The sequence below is a fragment of the Sturnus vulgaris genome, chromosome 1 (genome assembly GCF_052056855.1).
Source record: "Sturnus vulgaris isolate bStuVul1 chromosome 1, bStuVul1.hap1, whole genome shotgun sequence".
Classification (NCBI taxonomy): Eukaryota; Metazoa; Chordata; class Aves; order Passeriformes; family Sturnidae; genus Sturnus; species Sturnus vulgaris.
The window spans coordinates 137,841,864-137,856,945 of NC_142243.1; the positions used below are offsets into that span (position 1 = coordinate 137,841,864).

Consider the following 15,082-nt stretch of genomic DNA (forward strand, 5'->3'; position numbering starts at 1 on the left):
TACACTATTTTATGTATTATTATCCTTTTGTTTTGGAAAAAAAACCATATTTTTTATCCCATTTAATGTTATGTAATATTGATTAAGGATTTAAATATGAGACATTTGCAGAATAGCTGAATGCTGAATGTTGGGACTCTGACATCATGAAAACTGCACCTTGAGAATATAACATTGTCAAACTCTATTTCAGGTTCTTTTCTTCTTTTTAAAATGTCAAATTCAGAGATATGATGTCTTCAGAGGAATCAGAACATTTTATGTTGGCATGAGGTGAATTTTCTTCATTTCTTATTAAGAGAAAACATATATTCCATATGATTTTGAATAAAATTCAAAAAGCATTATAAATCCTTTATCTGCTATAACAAATAAATTATCCATATGATGACATCATAATTCAAAGGCTACATTAAATTATCATTTTATACTTTATATAGAACAATAAATCAGTGCATTGTACACCTTTTGTGACCTTCTATTTTAATTTTACAAATGAAAATAATCAATTTGCCTCTCCACTGTTGCAAAACTACCATTCTCAGAGACAAAAATACACCCAAATTATAATGCATCCTCTCAAAATTCCATTTTCTGCCCCCGGATTTAAAGACCTACATTTCTTACTTGGGAACAGCAGAGGCAATCACAGTTCTCTACCTCTCTCTGTTCTTTACTGTGACTTTTAAAAAATGTGTATCAAGGCAGGATACTTTTTGCCCTTTCAGGTTAATTTGTTTTACCTACTTATTTCTCACTTGAAGTCTTAATTCTGTCTGTAGGGTAGATCCTGCCAACCCTCTTTCCATGGACACATATGATCCAAAAGGTTTTCATGCAGGTTTGCTTAGCAGAAGCAGAGTGCAATAATTTCCATATTTCTGCTACATTTGAGTCTCATGTACGTAAGGAAAATCTTCCCCAGACATTTCTGTCAGAGGCTCTGATGGTGGATACAGAGCAGATGGAGCAAACCTGTAGCAGCTGATTGAAAATACAAAGTTTTACAGATTTACTTGTGGCGCCCAACATCTTTGCTGCAGCAGAGGAGAAATTTTCCTCGCACATTCTGGGTCATGATCCCATGCAATGCACCATGTGTTTTGGGACAACTAAATATCAAGCTCTGTATGTTGTCAAAAATAGGTACATTTATGGTACTGCACATGGTAAAAGATAAGAAGCTGTCATACATGAACAAACAACTGCGATTAGAGCAAATTAGGGGCCTTGGCAGAAAATGGAGGGAATGAATGCCTGCCTTATGCAGCTTGTGGGATCTCACTCTGATGTTAGACCCTGCTCACGTGGCTTTCAAGTGATTTCCAGTACTCACTAATATGACTAATATCTGCTTGCATACTTAATTTTTGCTGCTTTCTTCTTAGTATTTCTGCACTGCTAGGTGTAGTTTTGATATGAGCTTTGTTTGAGAAGAGAGATCAAAATATAAATAGTGGCATGTATTTACCCTGAAGACTGCAGGTCAGCCTCTGCTTGTGGCAAGGTGTGGGAAGGATGGTGTTCACCCCGTTCACCTGTGGGAGTTTCCTTTGTGTCTCGGATTTGCCTCCAGGAAGGTTTAACCCACTTACTGGAAGTCCTGTGTGCCTGAGGAGTTGCCTGCAGTCTTCAATGTGAAACCCAGGTGATTTGGACTGAGCTCAGGGTATTGAGCTGCTTGAATAAAAGAGGGGAGACATTTCACTTCAACCAGCAGCATGCAAGAAGCTCACATAGAGCATGGAAGCTGATTCTGCCCAGGATGCAGCAGGCCAAGCTGCTGATGAGACGGATCCACTGCAGTGCTCAGTGCTGTGTGGGGACACTGACAGACTGGTGGCTCTGTGCCCAGGGACTGTGCATTCCTGGAGGCTTGGCAGGAGATGACCTGGCCTCAACCACCAAAGGAGAATAGAAGCAAATGCATTTATAGACCTTTCACATGTACTATTGGCATAGATATTTTTTTAAGGAAAGCATTTTCTTTGTAGTAAAATTTGTGATGTGAAGAATTTGCCAATATCCAGTATATCAGTGTGTATCTCTGAAAGAGTTAAGTCATCACTGTAGTTCATTGGAGTTTGGAATTTCTGACACCTGAGCATGCCTTGCTCCAACACAGAAATTTAACTCAGCGAGACTGGAGAGAAAAGCAGGATCTGTCCTTTACAGATAAATTAGTTCAAAGTTAAATAATGCAACTTTTATTTATGTTCTAGATATTAAGCAGGAGGCTAACAATTGTCAGAAATAATTCACGCGCTTTAGTGCATATACATAAACCATTCAGATGTGTTAGTTAATGCTTTTTAAATTAAAAAACATAAAGATCTGTGAACGAGATGAATCCTTAGCAATGAAAAAGACAGCCTCACAAAACCTTGTCAGCTTGATTCCAGGTTGATGATTCCTATTAGAAAGAGTCATAATCAGATGTCCTAAAATGATGACAGTGCTGAATGAGACAGCAAACGTGAGATGCAGGAGGACAGGACCATTATGGGGTGCTGTCAGTGGTTGATTTCACCAAGTCTCAGTAGAATGTGGCACTGTTTTTGTTTGAGTATTTTAAAACATTTTTATTATGAGATTCATAAACAGAGAAAAAATCTCAGCCTTTTAATTCAAAGAACACTTCCCCCTTCACCCTAATGTCTATGAAATACAGAAATCTGACATTAAAAAAAACAGCCTTAATGGCAGTCTACACTAAAAGAAGTGTTATTTCTTTATGCATCAACTTCTGTCATGGTTTTGCAATCATTTGAACACTAGATAAAATAAATGGAACAATAGTTGTTTCCATTTTACTTTAATACAACAGAAAGTCAGATTTTTTTGGCTACAGAAGTCAAGGCTTGCGTCAAAACAAACTGCAGGCTTAGAGTTTGCAAGGAATTATGGAACGTGGTATGTGTCTGGGTTTGTATACTTTATCATCACTGTTGTCCTGTGAGGGCAGGTTTGTCAGAACTCACTGCTTCACTTTTCATGAATTACAGTCATGCTTTTGTTCACAAGCAGTATGAATAGTATAATTTCTCTCTTTTTGTTTTTCTTTATACGTACACTCTGAAGTACACTGTGCAAATCTGTGCCTCTTACTCCAGCAAAAATCCCTGTGAAGTAAAAATGCAGTGCATGTAAATGCTTGTGCACATTAGAAAAGCATAAATACAACAGGCTTGTCCCAATATAGAGCAGCATTTAATGTTGGCATTACCTATTAAAATCAGTGCAATAGGCTTATGGTAGATGCGTGTATGTTAGTTTAGCATAATACTGCTAAAATTGCCAATCTAAAGCCCAGTTGCTGCAGCCATTAAGAAAGCAAATGCTCTTTCCCCTTCATTTATAGCAGTATTTGGTCAGTGTGCAATGTGATTAGGACAATATTCCATCACACTGGACTTTCATTAATCAACAGATAACCCTCTCAGTTGAGTAAATTCAGTTTCTCTGCATCTTAGGGCTAAGACAAAGTATGAATCCTACCAGTCAGGTAAGTCTAGTCAGCAAAGCAAGGAAGAGAGAAATAAGGTTATTCTTTTTTCCCTGCCTTCTGGGCCATGTCTCTGCCCTTGTGCAGTGCCTGTAGTACAGAGCAGTGAGAGAGATAGAGACAGCCTCAGTTTGCCATGGTGGCTTCACCTGGGTGAGTGCAGGGACGCAGTGCTATCCTACACACATACAGACATATATGCAGAGATATGAAGAGGTTGGAGCCCTCATCCAGGCACTAAACTGGCCAAAACGGGAGTTGCTTTTCTGCCTAGAGTGAGTCTGAATTTACTGGAGACCCACTCAGAGCCAGGGTCACAGTCCTCTGTGAGCAGTAAGGTAGATGGATCATTCTCTGAATTAGCCTTCACCCTGAGCACCCTCATGTCCAGGGGCTACTACTGTACCTGTCCCATTTGAGGTCCTCTACCCCTGCACTGCAGCACTTTTATCTTCCCTCTCCACTAGGCCTCTTTTTAATACTTTCTTAAGCGAAAAAGACCATGGCAAAAAGTCATTGTTCTTGCCAGTGGGCACTGGGTATGACATCTGATGGCTGCCAAAAAAAGATACTTCTTTTTCCAAAGTGGAGCAGGTGGCAGTAGCTGACTGGAACACCATGCTGGCATTCATTATATCATAGCACTGACAGCAGAGCTGGAAGCTAACAGGTTCACAGTTGCCTAATGTCATCATGCTGAAGACATTTTTAGAAAAGTTATGCAATTGATTAGCTGGCTATATATACCTTTTTTTTTTTCCAAGATGAGTTGGTATTTTTATCCTAACACAGCTAATACCAATAAAATAGATTAACAGGCAGTGTTGCAAATCATGTTTTTAACAGGTTTTGGCAGCACGTCTTCCCAGAGCTCTCACACCATACCACAAGAAATTCTTGGAAATTGCATGAAATGCATAGGAAAGTGACCACATTAATATGGTTCCTAAATCCAAGAGTAATGATTGAATGGTTCTTCTAAGAAAGGGTATTTTTTTTCCTGTGCTTCTTTTGCTGTGTCTCCCAAAATGTTTCACCTCTCCCCTGCAGAAGGACATAATGCCATCTGAACAGAAAGGGGAAAAGTGTTGTGTGATCTCTTCTAAATGGCAACAGTACCATGCTCTACAGTCCAGATTCCCCCTAAATTTAGGCATGTATCTGAGGGTCTTAAATTGGGATCAGTGTCAGCCCGACTGATAATCCTGTTGCAGAGACAGATGTTTGAGAGTGTGATTCAGTTTACCTCAGATCTGAGTAAGAAGAGGAAATGTGGGACAGCCACCTTCCCTTCTTTCAGTGTCATAGTTACAAATCTCAGTGTTTAAAGGATTAAGCCAGGACTGTGTTGTCTCTCCAAACTGATCCGACAGATGCGGTGAAGTGATTTACTTCAGCTTAAATTGTGGCTTAGTTGTGAATTAGCTGGCAAACACTTAAGGAAGACAGATTCTGGTAACATCAGTGTACGGTTGGATACAGGTGAAAGAAATGACAATAACTTTTCTCCCAGCAGTGATGACAGAAGATACATGGCTCAGTTATCAATCTCAGAATCTTTATTAAAGCTTAATGGTAGATGCTGGAGCGAGGGAGCTTTTTATTTTGCTTTATTGTATTTGCCTAGTGAAAAGATTGCAGCATTTTCTCTTGGATGAGGACTTTGCTAGAGTTACTTCTGTTTCTAAACCTGAACAATCACAGCATGGCAATATGTTGTATGAGAAACTGCAGTGTAAAGCTATGGAGCTGTCAGCTGACTCAGACCTCGGCTGGCCCTTTATCAAGCAAAACTCACCATTGATAGCACGACTTAGATCCATTGGGCTCTAAAAAGACATTGAGCAAAATCTATACAGGTTATAATTTTAAAATTTCACCCATGCTTTTCCTTTCCTTTCTGCCTTTCCCCCTTCCCTTTATCTATTAGTAGTAGTATAATACTTGAAGAATGTGGTAAGGATGATGAAAAGATATGTAAGATCCAAACTTCTGGGAGAAGTGGGAGTTGAAAGTCAATAACCAAATGAGCAAGAAAACAATTACTTTCTGGTGCCAATGTTTTCATTTTCCTAGAAGAACTTTTGACCCTGAAATGTTCTACCTGCAGTAGCTCCCGATATTTGTTAATTATCAACCCACACTTCAAAGCTGATCGGTTTTCAAGGGCTTTTGTGGAGGTTAGCTCAGGAAAATGAGTATTCGGTACTGCAGGAATATATTTAATTGGAGAAGGTTTCATTTTGGTAGGGCTTGGGTTTGCGTGAATGCATTGTATCTCTTGGATGCCTTTAAAGTGTCATAGGGGTGGGCCCTTCAAAGAAAGAAAATAAATGTATGCAATATAAGAGTCACAGGGATATTTCTGACACAATGTCATATGATTTTGCATTGCCAGATAGCATCTCCTCGAAAATGATAGATAAATGGAATGTTTTAAAATATACATGGTGTAGTAGTTGCTGTAGTGACTGATAAGGACATTCAGAAGGCTTTCCATTTTGTTTCACTTTGTTATATCTTTTAATAATTTAGCCTAGATATTATTTTTGTGCTGTTAGTATAATTTCTGATCTCACTTGTCCTCTGTCCCCAAAATACATTTGAAACTAACAAGCAAAACAAAGTACCCAATTCTGCCCTTCTCCTGTACACAAGATTAAAGCTGGGTTTTGCCCAAGGAGGACTGCATGGTCAGCCCAGCAATCTGGAAGACAGAAAAAAAACAATAATACAAACTAAGATTCTCAAAAGTAGTTGTTAAGATTTTTTAAAATGTCTTTTTAATTTCAGAGGAATTGATGGCTATAAGTAATTCTGAATGCAGCCCAATACACATATTTGTTGTTAGTAGTGGAAATTTTCTCTTAGCATTTTCTGGTTTTAAGAATGAAGGAAACACACTAGCATGTTTCATTACTCCCCTATTCCTGACTATATTCAACCAAAATTTTGATATTAACATTTCCAAATTATGTACTTAAAAAAAAATATTAAAGAGCAAGTTTAGAAATCAGTTAACCTAAAGGTTAAGTGCAGAACAGCATTTGAGCCTAAAGTAACTTAACCCTTCTTTAAAAAGACCTAAGTGTAAAGAATAAAGACAGTATTTTTCCTTTTCCTTTTTTTTAAAGAAGCCACATGAAATGTTCTCCGAGTTAAGTTTTACCATTCATAATGAATGCAGTCTCGCCATTCAAATGCGACCATAAGTACACAGAAGATAAGAATTTAATTAAATGTAGATTAAAACCAAACAGGAAAACACACTCGCTGATAATTTTATCCCATCCTCTGGCCATATTTTTTATACTTCCTTCTTGTTCTTCTTTGGGCTATAGCTTATCAACATGCCGATAGTACCATAACTCATTACATCTGATGGTGCTGCTGAAATGTGCAGGCTTGGTGCTTGAATTTCAGAGGCACTTAAAATGCAAAGCATGTAAATGTCTATGTTAAATATATTAGTGTGGTAATGTTAGTGAAAAGAAAGTGATTTCTTACAAATCCTTGTACTTCACATCATACATTATCATTGTCCAGTCACAAACTGGTTTAAAAAATATCTATTTAGGTTTTCTCTTAAAATATATTTATCTTAAAATATATTAATTTTGTTTTCATATGTCTTAGCTGTCAATTTTCATGTTAATTTCAGTACTGAACTAGATCACTGAAAACACAGAGATTGTATTTTTAGGGCTTGGTTAAATACACATGAAGTAAATAGCTGACTGGGAGAGGTCTGACTTACCCACACAGTGTAGCAGTTCAAGACCAAATCACTGTTCAGGCTAAATGGACCTGGATACCAAAACACTTTTCATCACAGATATATGCATTTTTTACAAATTATACCATTTTCTTGTTCCATGGAGGGAAAGCTGTCCAAAAGCCACGGGGTTAGCAGGGATCTGTCTCCGAGGGATATCCCCAGTTATAAGGAGGGAAGGGAACTGAGAACAGCCCTGAGGAGAAGAACTTGAGGATGTTGGTTGATGAGAAGCTTGACATGACCTGTCACTGTGCACTTGCAGCCCAGAAAGCCAGCCACATCCTGGGCTGCATCAAAAGCAGCATGGCCAGCAGGGCGAGGGAGGAGATTCTCCCCCTTCTACTCTGCTTTCATAGGACCCACCTGCAGTTCTGTGTCCAGCTCTGGGGACCTGTGGAACTGTTGGAGTGGATCATGAGGTGGGCCATGACCAGAGGGCGGGAGCACCTCTTCTCTGAGGACAGGCTGAGAGAGTTGGGTTTGTTCAGTCTGGAGAAAAAAAGGCTCAGTGGAGACCTTAGAGCGCTTTCCAATACCTAGAGGGGCTTACAAGAGAGCTGCAAAGGCACTTTTTATGAGAGCCTGTAATGATAGGACAGAGGTAATGGCTTTACATTTAAAGAGGGTAGGTTTATAAATTAGGAAGAAATTCTTTATTGTGGGAGTTGTGGAACACTGGAACAGATTGCTCAGAGGAGCTGTGGATGCCCCATCCCTGGAAGTGTTCAAGACACGGCTGGATGGGGCTTTGAGCAGCCTGGTCTAGTGGAAAGTGTCCTTGCAGACGGACATCTCTAAGGGGGCATCTGTAAGGTACCCTCCTACACAAAGCATTCTGTGATTATATGAATATCCATTTCTGTTCATTGGCTCATCTTACTTTAACAGTTGTTAACGGCTTGTTATGCCAAACTTACTCCTCTGCTTTACAGCTGAGATACTCCCTTATCTGACAGGGTTCACTGAAGTTCATGCCCATATGCTAATGCTGTTGTCAATTGGGCCCAGTTGCTACACACAGCTACATTTTGGTGCATCATTATTGATAATCCATTTAGAAATATTATTTTTTATGTACAGCAAGAATAAAACATTTATATGTTACAGGGAAGCAGTTAATGTAGACTGAATTCATGGATTCCAAACTGGCCCCATGGCAGTCTCTCTATTTCTGCCTGACCAGTAGCCTCTAACAGATCTGCAACAAGTTCTCTAGCTAATCAACATTGCAAGAAAAATGGAAAGCATGATCCATAAATCATTTAACCTCAATTTGTCCACAATTTTTGTTTCCAATGTATTTTGTCACTGTATTTCCTATACAGTTTGAGGAAAGAAACTATTGGTTCATCTCTGTCATGGTTTCACTGGAAGTAGAACAGAAATATGGAGATCAAAGTAGTAGTTAGCTTAATTAAATATTTTGCTAAGGTTTAGAATGTCAATGTATACTTTAATATGCAATCTTGATTTATTAACCACTGTTAAAGCATAACTGAAAAAATTTCTATGCTCCTGCAATCTTATATTTATAATCAAGGTCTCAAAAAATGAAACTTCTTTTGGTTTTGCAGTAAGGGAAACATTTCTTTCTGCTGTTTTATCAGCAAATAAATTATTTATCCATATTTTTCTTTTAAGTGATTTAGAATGCTCTGAGAGTTGCAGTGTGATTTTGAACTTTGCTTCAGCTCTTGACCAAGAGGTATTTTCAAATGAAGAAGATGGATCTGTAACTTTTTATAATTAGATGGCCTTTGACCTGAGCTTTGTGGATCAATCAGGAGAGAAATTACTTCATGTAAAAAGTTTAATAATATTAAAAAGTAATTACGGAGGTAATCAGAGCAAACTCTGCACCTCATCAAGAACCATACCTGACCTGCCATCACTCAAATTTAGGACAGGATTTGAAAGCAAGTTTTCCAGTGCCAGACAAGAAAGCATAGAAAGTATATGAGACGAATGAATCTCAAAATACCCCACCACTTCTGAAATTTTCAGGGTAGGATCTAGCCTTCATTTCTTCCCCTTGATGGCAAAATGAGACAAAATCCTTGAGAACTTGCATTTAATTTTTTTTTTATATTATTAACCTTAATAATAATTTGTGTCAGGTGAAGCTAAAGTTGAATCTGGAAGCTGGCACATTTCAAAACTGAATCTTTTCCATGTCAAAGCCATTTGATACATTTAAACTGATACACCACTATACTAAGTTTTTGGACATTCTAAAAGAAATAGAGTCTTAGAAATGAGAACTATATTTAAATAAGCTTAGAAATAAAGTATAATTTTTTTGCAACATCTCCTGCTGTCTTGTTACACATGCAGAGAAAAGTCAACCCAAGGGTTTGTGAAACAGTGATGCTTCATGAGAAGGTATTTTTGATCAGAACTGATGCCTGGAAAGGCTGACCTGGAACAGAGACTAGACAGAGCAAAAGAATAAAATAGATATTTATTGAAAGGATACACCCTGGGCAGTGCAAGAGCCTGGCCGGGGCTACACTCAAATCAAATCCAAGATCCATCCCAGTCACGAGTTTTACACTTTATAAGTTTTGGTTCATCCACACACGGGGGTCAATTGTCCAACCACAGCCCCAGGCTATGAAGTCTCAGGCCCCTGGCTTGCTCCTTTCTCTCACTGTTGTTTATATTTTTTGGGTGCCAGCTGTCCTTGATTCTCTAGCTATAAGGGATTGTTTTGTCTAACTACTCTGTGAAGAGAACTTACTAACACCTAATATGAACTTTCAGAGTCACACTAGGCAGTAGAAATCCTGAAAAACGTAAAAGTTAAAACCCAAGGAATCATTTCCCCCTGTGGCATTTGGGAATAGTTTAAAAAACATGTTTCCAGCCCAGAGATGCTGCAGTACATTTTAAAGAAAAGGATACTGCAGGTGACGGGAAGATCTGAAACAAGCTGAGTTTCTAGAGGCTTTGCTCTGAAAAGAATGGTTGTAGAATTTAATGTATTACTAATACAAAAATGTTTAAAGGGCTCTGTTAGCATGGAGATCTTAGGCCATTTCCACAAAAGACTGGTCCATCAAATATAGCTTATCCTTTGAGCAAAGAAACAGTGGAGACAAAGTCTGTATTAATACTTAAGTGTCTGCGAGCTTTTTGGAGCACATTGTTAGGGCTTCATGCTTTCCAGGAACCACTGAGTGCTGCTCAGCAACAATGATGGCCTCTTTCCACATCTGCAAATGTAAGCACTCATTTGCAAAACAATTGATTCTTTTGTACACTTCCTGAGGAAAGGTAGAACAGGCTGCATAAAAGCTATAAAATTTATTTTTCTTTCATTGTCTCTATTCCCTAAGTTCAGGAGGTGTTGGCTTTTGCCTTTCTGCTAGCACAGAGAGATGAATAATTCAGCAAAACAGCAGGTGTGGCAGCACCCACTCCTGCAGATCACAAGAGCTGCACGGATGCATCCAACTTTTGATCCTCAGCCAGTCCTGTACCTCCAAAATTGTCTAAGTACCGCAGCATGTGATATCAGTAATGTTTTCAGACAGGAAGTCAGCAAAAGGGGGGGCTTTTTGAAAGGAGTGCACTGGATTTATTTTTCCTCTGACAAGTTCATTGCTTTCGAGCTTATCCAATTTTGGTGGAAAGCTGAAGCCTGTCCCTGCGGATTTCACCATCTGGTAAAGAAATGCTCCACGGCAAAGCAGACGCGGAACTGAGAGCCCAGTTTTGGTTCTTTTTCCCAAAGCAGCGGTAGAGGTCCAGTTCCAGCATCGTGCTTGCTGGTCCCTGCTGCCTCCCGGGGGCCATCAGCCCTGTTTGCTCTGGCACCACTGGGAAGCTGCTGCCATCAGTGCTGCAGAGGCAAGGAAACATGGCCTGCTGCCAGCTGAGAGGCTGCTTTGGTATCATCACTCCTCCTCCGGGAGATGGGTGAGGATGGAGACATGCAGAGAGACACAGCAGCTCTCTGATGGGCAGGGTGAGTCACGAGAATTACTTCACAGGCACTGTAACTGCACTGGTGTCAGAGCTTAATCATTTTGCTGGTGTTTGATCCTGTTTCCCATTAGAATCGTACCTGATATCAATGCATCAAGAAAGCCTTCAGCTTCTGTTGTCTAATAAAGACTGTCTCCTAATCCTCATAACTGCGTCTGCACTGCTGGAGTGAAATGGTCTGTGTTCTATTTTTTTTTTTCTGTATAGTTCATGGCTATATCCTATGTGTACACAAATCTATTTGAGGCAAGAAAATACTTATATATTAGCATAGTCTTTTAGGTTTAACAAGTAATTTATTAATACATATTTGTTTGCAAGTTACACTATCACCCACTAAATTTCCCATATCCTAGCATGCAGAAGTACATCCTGTACTATACAAAAAAAAATTCATATTGCATTCTTACTTTTATTCTTTCTAGTGCAAGGCTGGAACTGCCTTGCAATTTTGCCATTTATTCTGTAGAGTAAAACATTCAAAGCTTTGCATGCAAATGTGTGACGTCCATTTGGCGTTAAATTCAAGAAAAGCCCTTTTCACAGCTAACTGATCCCCCAGTGCACAGCAGTACTTACCTTTGTTAATTTCTGAGTCACCCAAAATATCAGCATTACCTTTTGTCCAAAGGTGCTTACATCCTCAACAAACACCGTAATGACTGAATCATCAGTTCAGCATGAGTAGTTTTAAGTGAGCTACTGGGTGGCAATTTCATTAGATTAAGTATCTTTCTGCAAAATGTTTGTGAAAATAAGCCAGGAGAAGTTAACAGTTGTGAAAGCCGAATGGAGAAAATGACCTCTACTAATAAGATTGCAGCCAGTAATATTTTCTGTAATTTTGGCTTAACAATGAGTTCCTTAATAATTCCCTCCCTTCTCGAGTCCATTTTCTGCATTTTTCATTTTACAAACACTGGTTTACAGTCTCATAGAAGAACCTAAGTCAGTAAGCCAAGCTCCAACTACAAACAGGCTTATACACATCACCTTAGTGTCAGTATCTCCATCAGGCATTACAGAAAACACCCCCTACCTCATCATGAATGGTAATATTTTGACTGACTCTTTCAAAATTCAGTGCCCAGCCTCAAAGTCAGATTGTGGCTAAAGCATGTTGCAGTGTTAACAATAACATATTCTTCCCAGAAAAACTAAAATGACAGGTGTAGCTATTGATGCTTCAAGCACATACTCTGACCTATAGACTCACAATCTGCTGCTCTCAATCCAGCACATACTGTGGCAACAGAGCTGTGCTGGAATCATGCTGGAGACAGACTGACAAATGCTATGTATGAACTCTAACTGTCCCCCCCAAATGTGGGTTTCATTTGCTTCTTAAGCTGATTGGTGCTGGAAATGAGCATCTCCCCGTGCCTTATTGAGAAGTGATTTTCTATCTAGTGTATAACACTACACACTATAGGGAATATGTACGTAATGTGTTCTCTTTTCATATGTTACAATACTTGTCTTGAGTTAAAAGGCTGTTTCTTGTGAAATGTGTATCCTTCAGTTGAATTTTGCAGGTAGAGTATTGCTGCATTATAATTGCAAGGAGTATTGCCCTTCTGATTATTTCTCTGGACTTCCCTATTTCTGCAAAAGAAGCAATTACAAAGAACTAAAGTGATAATACAGCAAACATAACTTTAATTCTGCTTTTGGTGATTTATCAGTTATTATATTTTGAATTTCTCTTCAGATCATTGATTCCAGTTTGATTTTGCTCATACATCAATTTTCTCTAATTCTAAGCAAATATAAGTCACATTTTTTACATTATACCCCTCAGAGGACTTTATTTTTTCATTTCAGTAAGCATTATTTGAATCATAAAAAAAATACATTACAGTATTCATAACACGCTGCTTATGTGACAGTTTTTGAACTTTAATATTCTTTTCTGTAGTGTGGGGGCTTAGCAGACTATAAAAGAGACATATTGTTTATAATGTTTCTGCACCACAACAAATGATGCACTTCTAGCGTCTATGAAATGGCAGTAGTTTTCTAAATTTGTGATTCTTCTGTGTTCAGCAGTCAAGAACAGTTGTACATCTGCTCAGCACAGACTTTAGGAGACCATGAACTTTAATTGAGGAAAAATAATGAGGGTTCAGGGACCACTGATACAGAGTCTGTTGGTAAGGCAGGTGCCCTGCTGCCAGATCAATGGATTATTTACTCCTTTGTCATAAACAAGAAACAGTTGGGTCTTTGTAGAGATTACATTCATATTCCAAAGCCAGGCTGCCTTTTTCTGTTCCCTTGTAAACATGCGGTATACTGAATACTTTTGAAACTTGGTCTGAAAAACATAATAGCTTTGCTCCTTCATTAAATGATGCAATATTAACCTTAATAGTTTATTTAAAGGAACAATTTTAAATGCAGTGATATTCATCCTAGTGGGCATATTAATTAATAATCTGTACTTCATATACACAGAAAGGATTCTGGGGGTGTTAGAGCATGTTTACACCTGTATATAAAGGCATATTTGTAATGCAAAAAGTTAGATAAAAATATAGAATAAGAAAGACAATTCTATGAAGATATTTAGAAGGGAAGGGAAAAAATGAGAAATACAGCTGAGCACATTTAGCCAATCTTTTACAGTCTGACTACCATAATGATAATGTTGTTTCAGAATAGAGTTTATAAAAATTTTACACACCACTGAAGTGGAATTTTCTGATGCTTTAATCAGAAAAAATACAGACTGTTTTTCCATGTGAGTCAAGCAAGTAATCAGGAGTTTCAGTAAGCATCTCTAATCCCGGGTGTGCTAGTGGCTATCTTTTGCACACCTGTGTAACCTAACAGGGCAAGGTCAGCCAAAAATGGCATGTTCTGACCTCATAGGTATTAATTAGAAAAGCAAATAAAGACCACTGTGCAAGGTTGCATGGAATAAACCTTGATTTCCATTTTAACAGGTTAGTCAGTCTCACATTAGAATTATAGAATCACAGAAATGTTTGGATTGGAAAGACTTTGAAGATCATTGAGTCCAACCATTAACCCAGCACTGCCATGTCCAAGACTCAATCATGTCCCTAAGTGCCACATTGACACACCTTTTAAATACCTCTAGGCATGATGACTGTAGCATTTCCTTGAGCAGCCTGTTCCAATTCTTGACAACTCCTTTTATGAAGAAAATTTTTCAAATGTACAACCTAAATCTCCCCTGGTGCAATTTGAGGCCATTTCCTCTTGTCTTGTCATGTGTTGAGTGGGAGAAGAAACCAACCCCCACCTCACTACACCCTCCTTTCAGGTAGCTGTAGAGAGCCATAAAGTCTCCCTGAGCCTCTTTTTCTCCAGGATAGACAGCCCTAGCTCCCTCAGCTGCTGCTCACATGATTTACTCTCTAGACCCTTCATCAATTTTGTTACCCTTCTTGGACATGCTCCAGAACCTCAGTGTCCCTCACACAGTGAGAGGCCCAAAATTAAACCCAGGATTCAAGGTGTGACCTCACCAGTGCTGAGTACAGAACAATCATTGCCCTAATCCTGCTGGCCACAGCATTTCTGATACCAGCCAGGATGTCACCTGGGCACATAGCCAGCTCATGTTCAGCCAGCTGTTGACCAACACTTCCAGGTCATTTCCAGGCCGGCAACTTTCCAGACACTCTTCCCCAAGCCCATAGCATTGCACAGGGGTGTTGTGATGCAAGTGCAAGACCCAGCATTTGCGTGTTGAACCTCATAGTGTTGGCCACAGGCCAGTGATCCTTATCTTGTTGAAGTCCCTCATGAGAACACATGCAAGTGATTGTGGGACTTCT

At 39.0% G+C, this 15,082-nt stretch overlaps 1 protein-coding gene across 2 annotated transcripts in view; it reads left to right on the plus strand.

The window, feature by feature from the left end:
- Positions 1–15,082, plus strand: part of ZFPM2 (zinc finger protein, FOG family member 2) — a 305,920-nt gene that overhangs the window by 246,815 nt on the left and 44,023 nt on the right. The window lies entirely within an intron of this gene.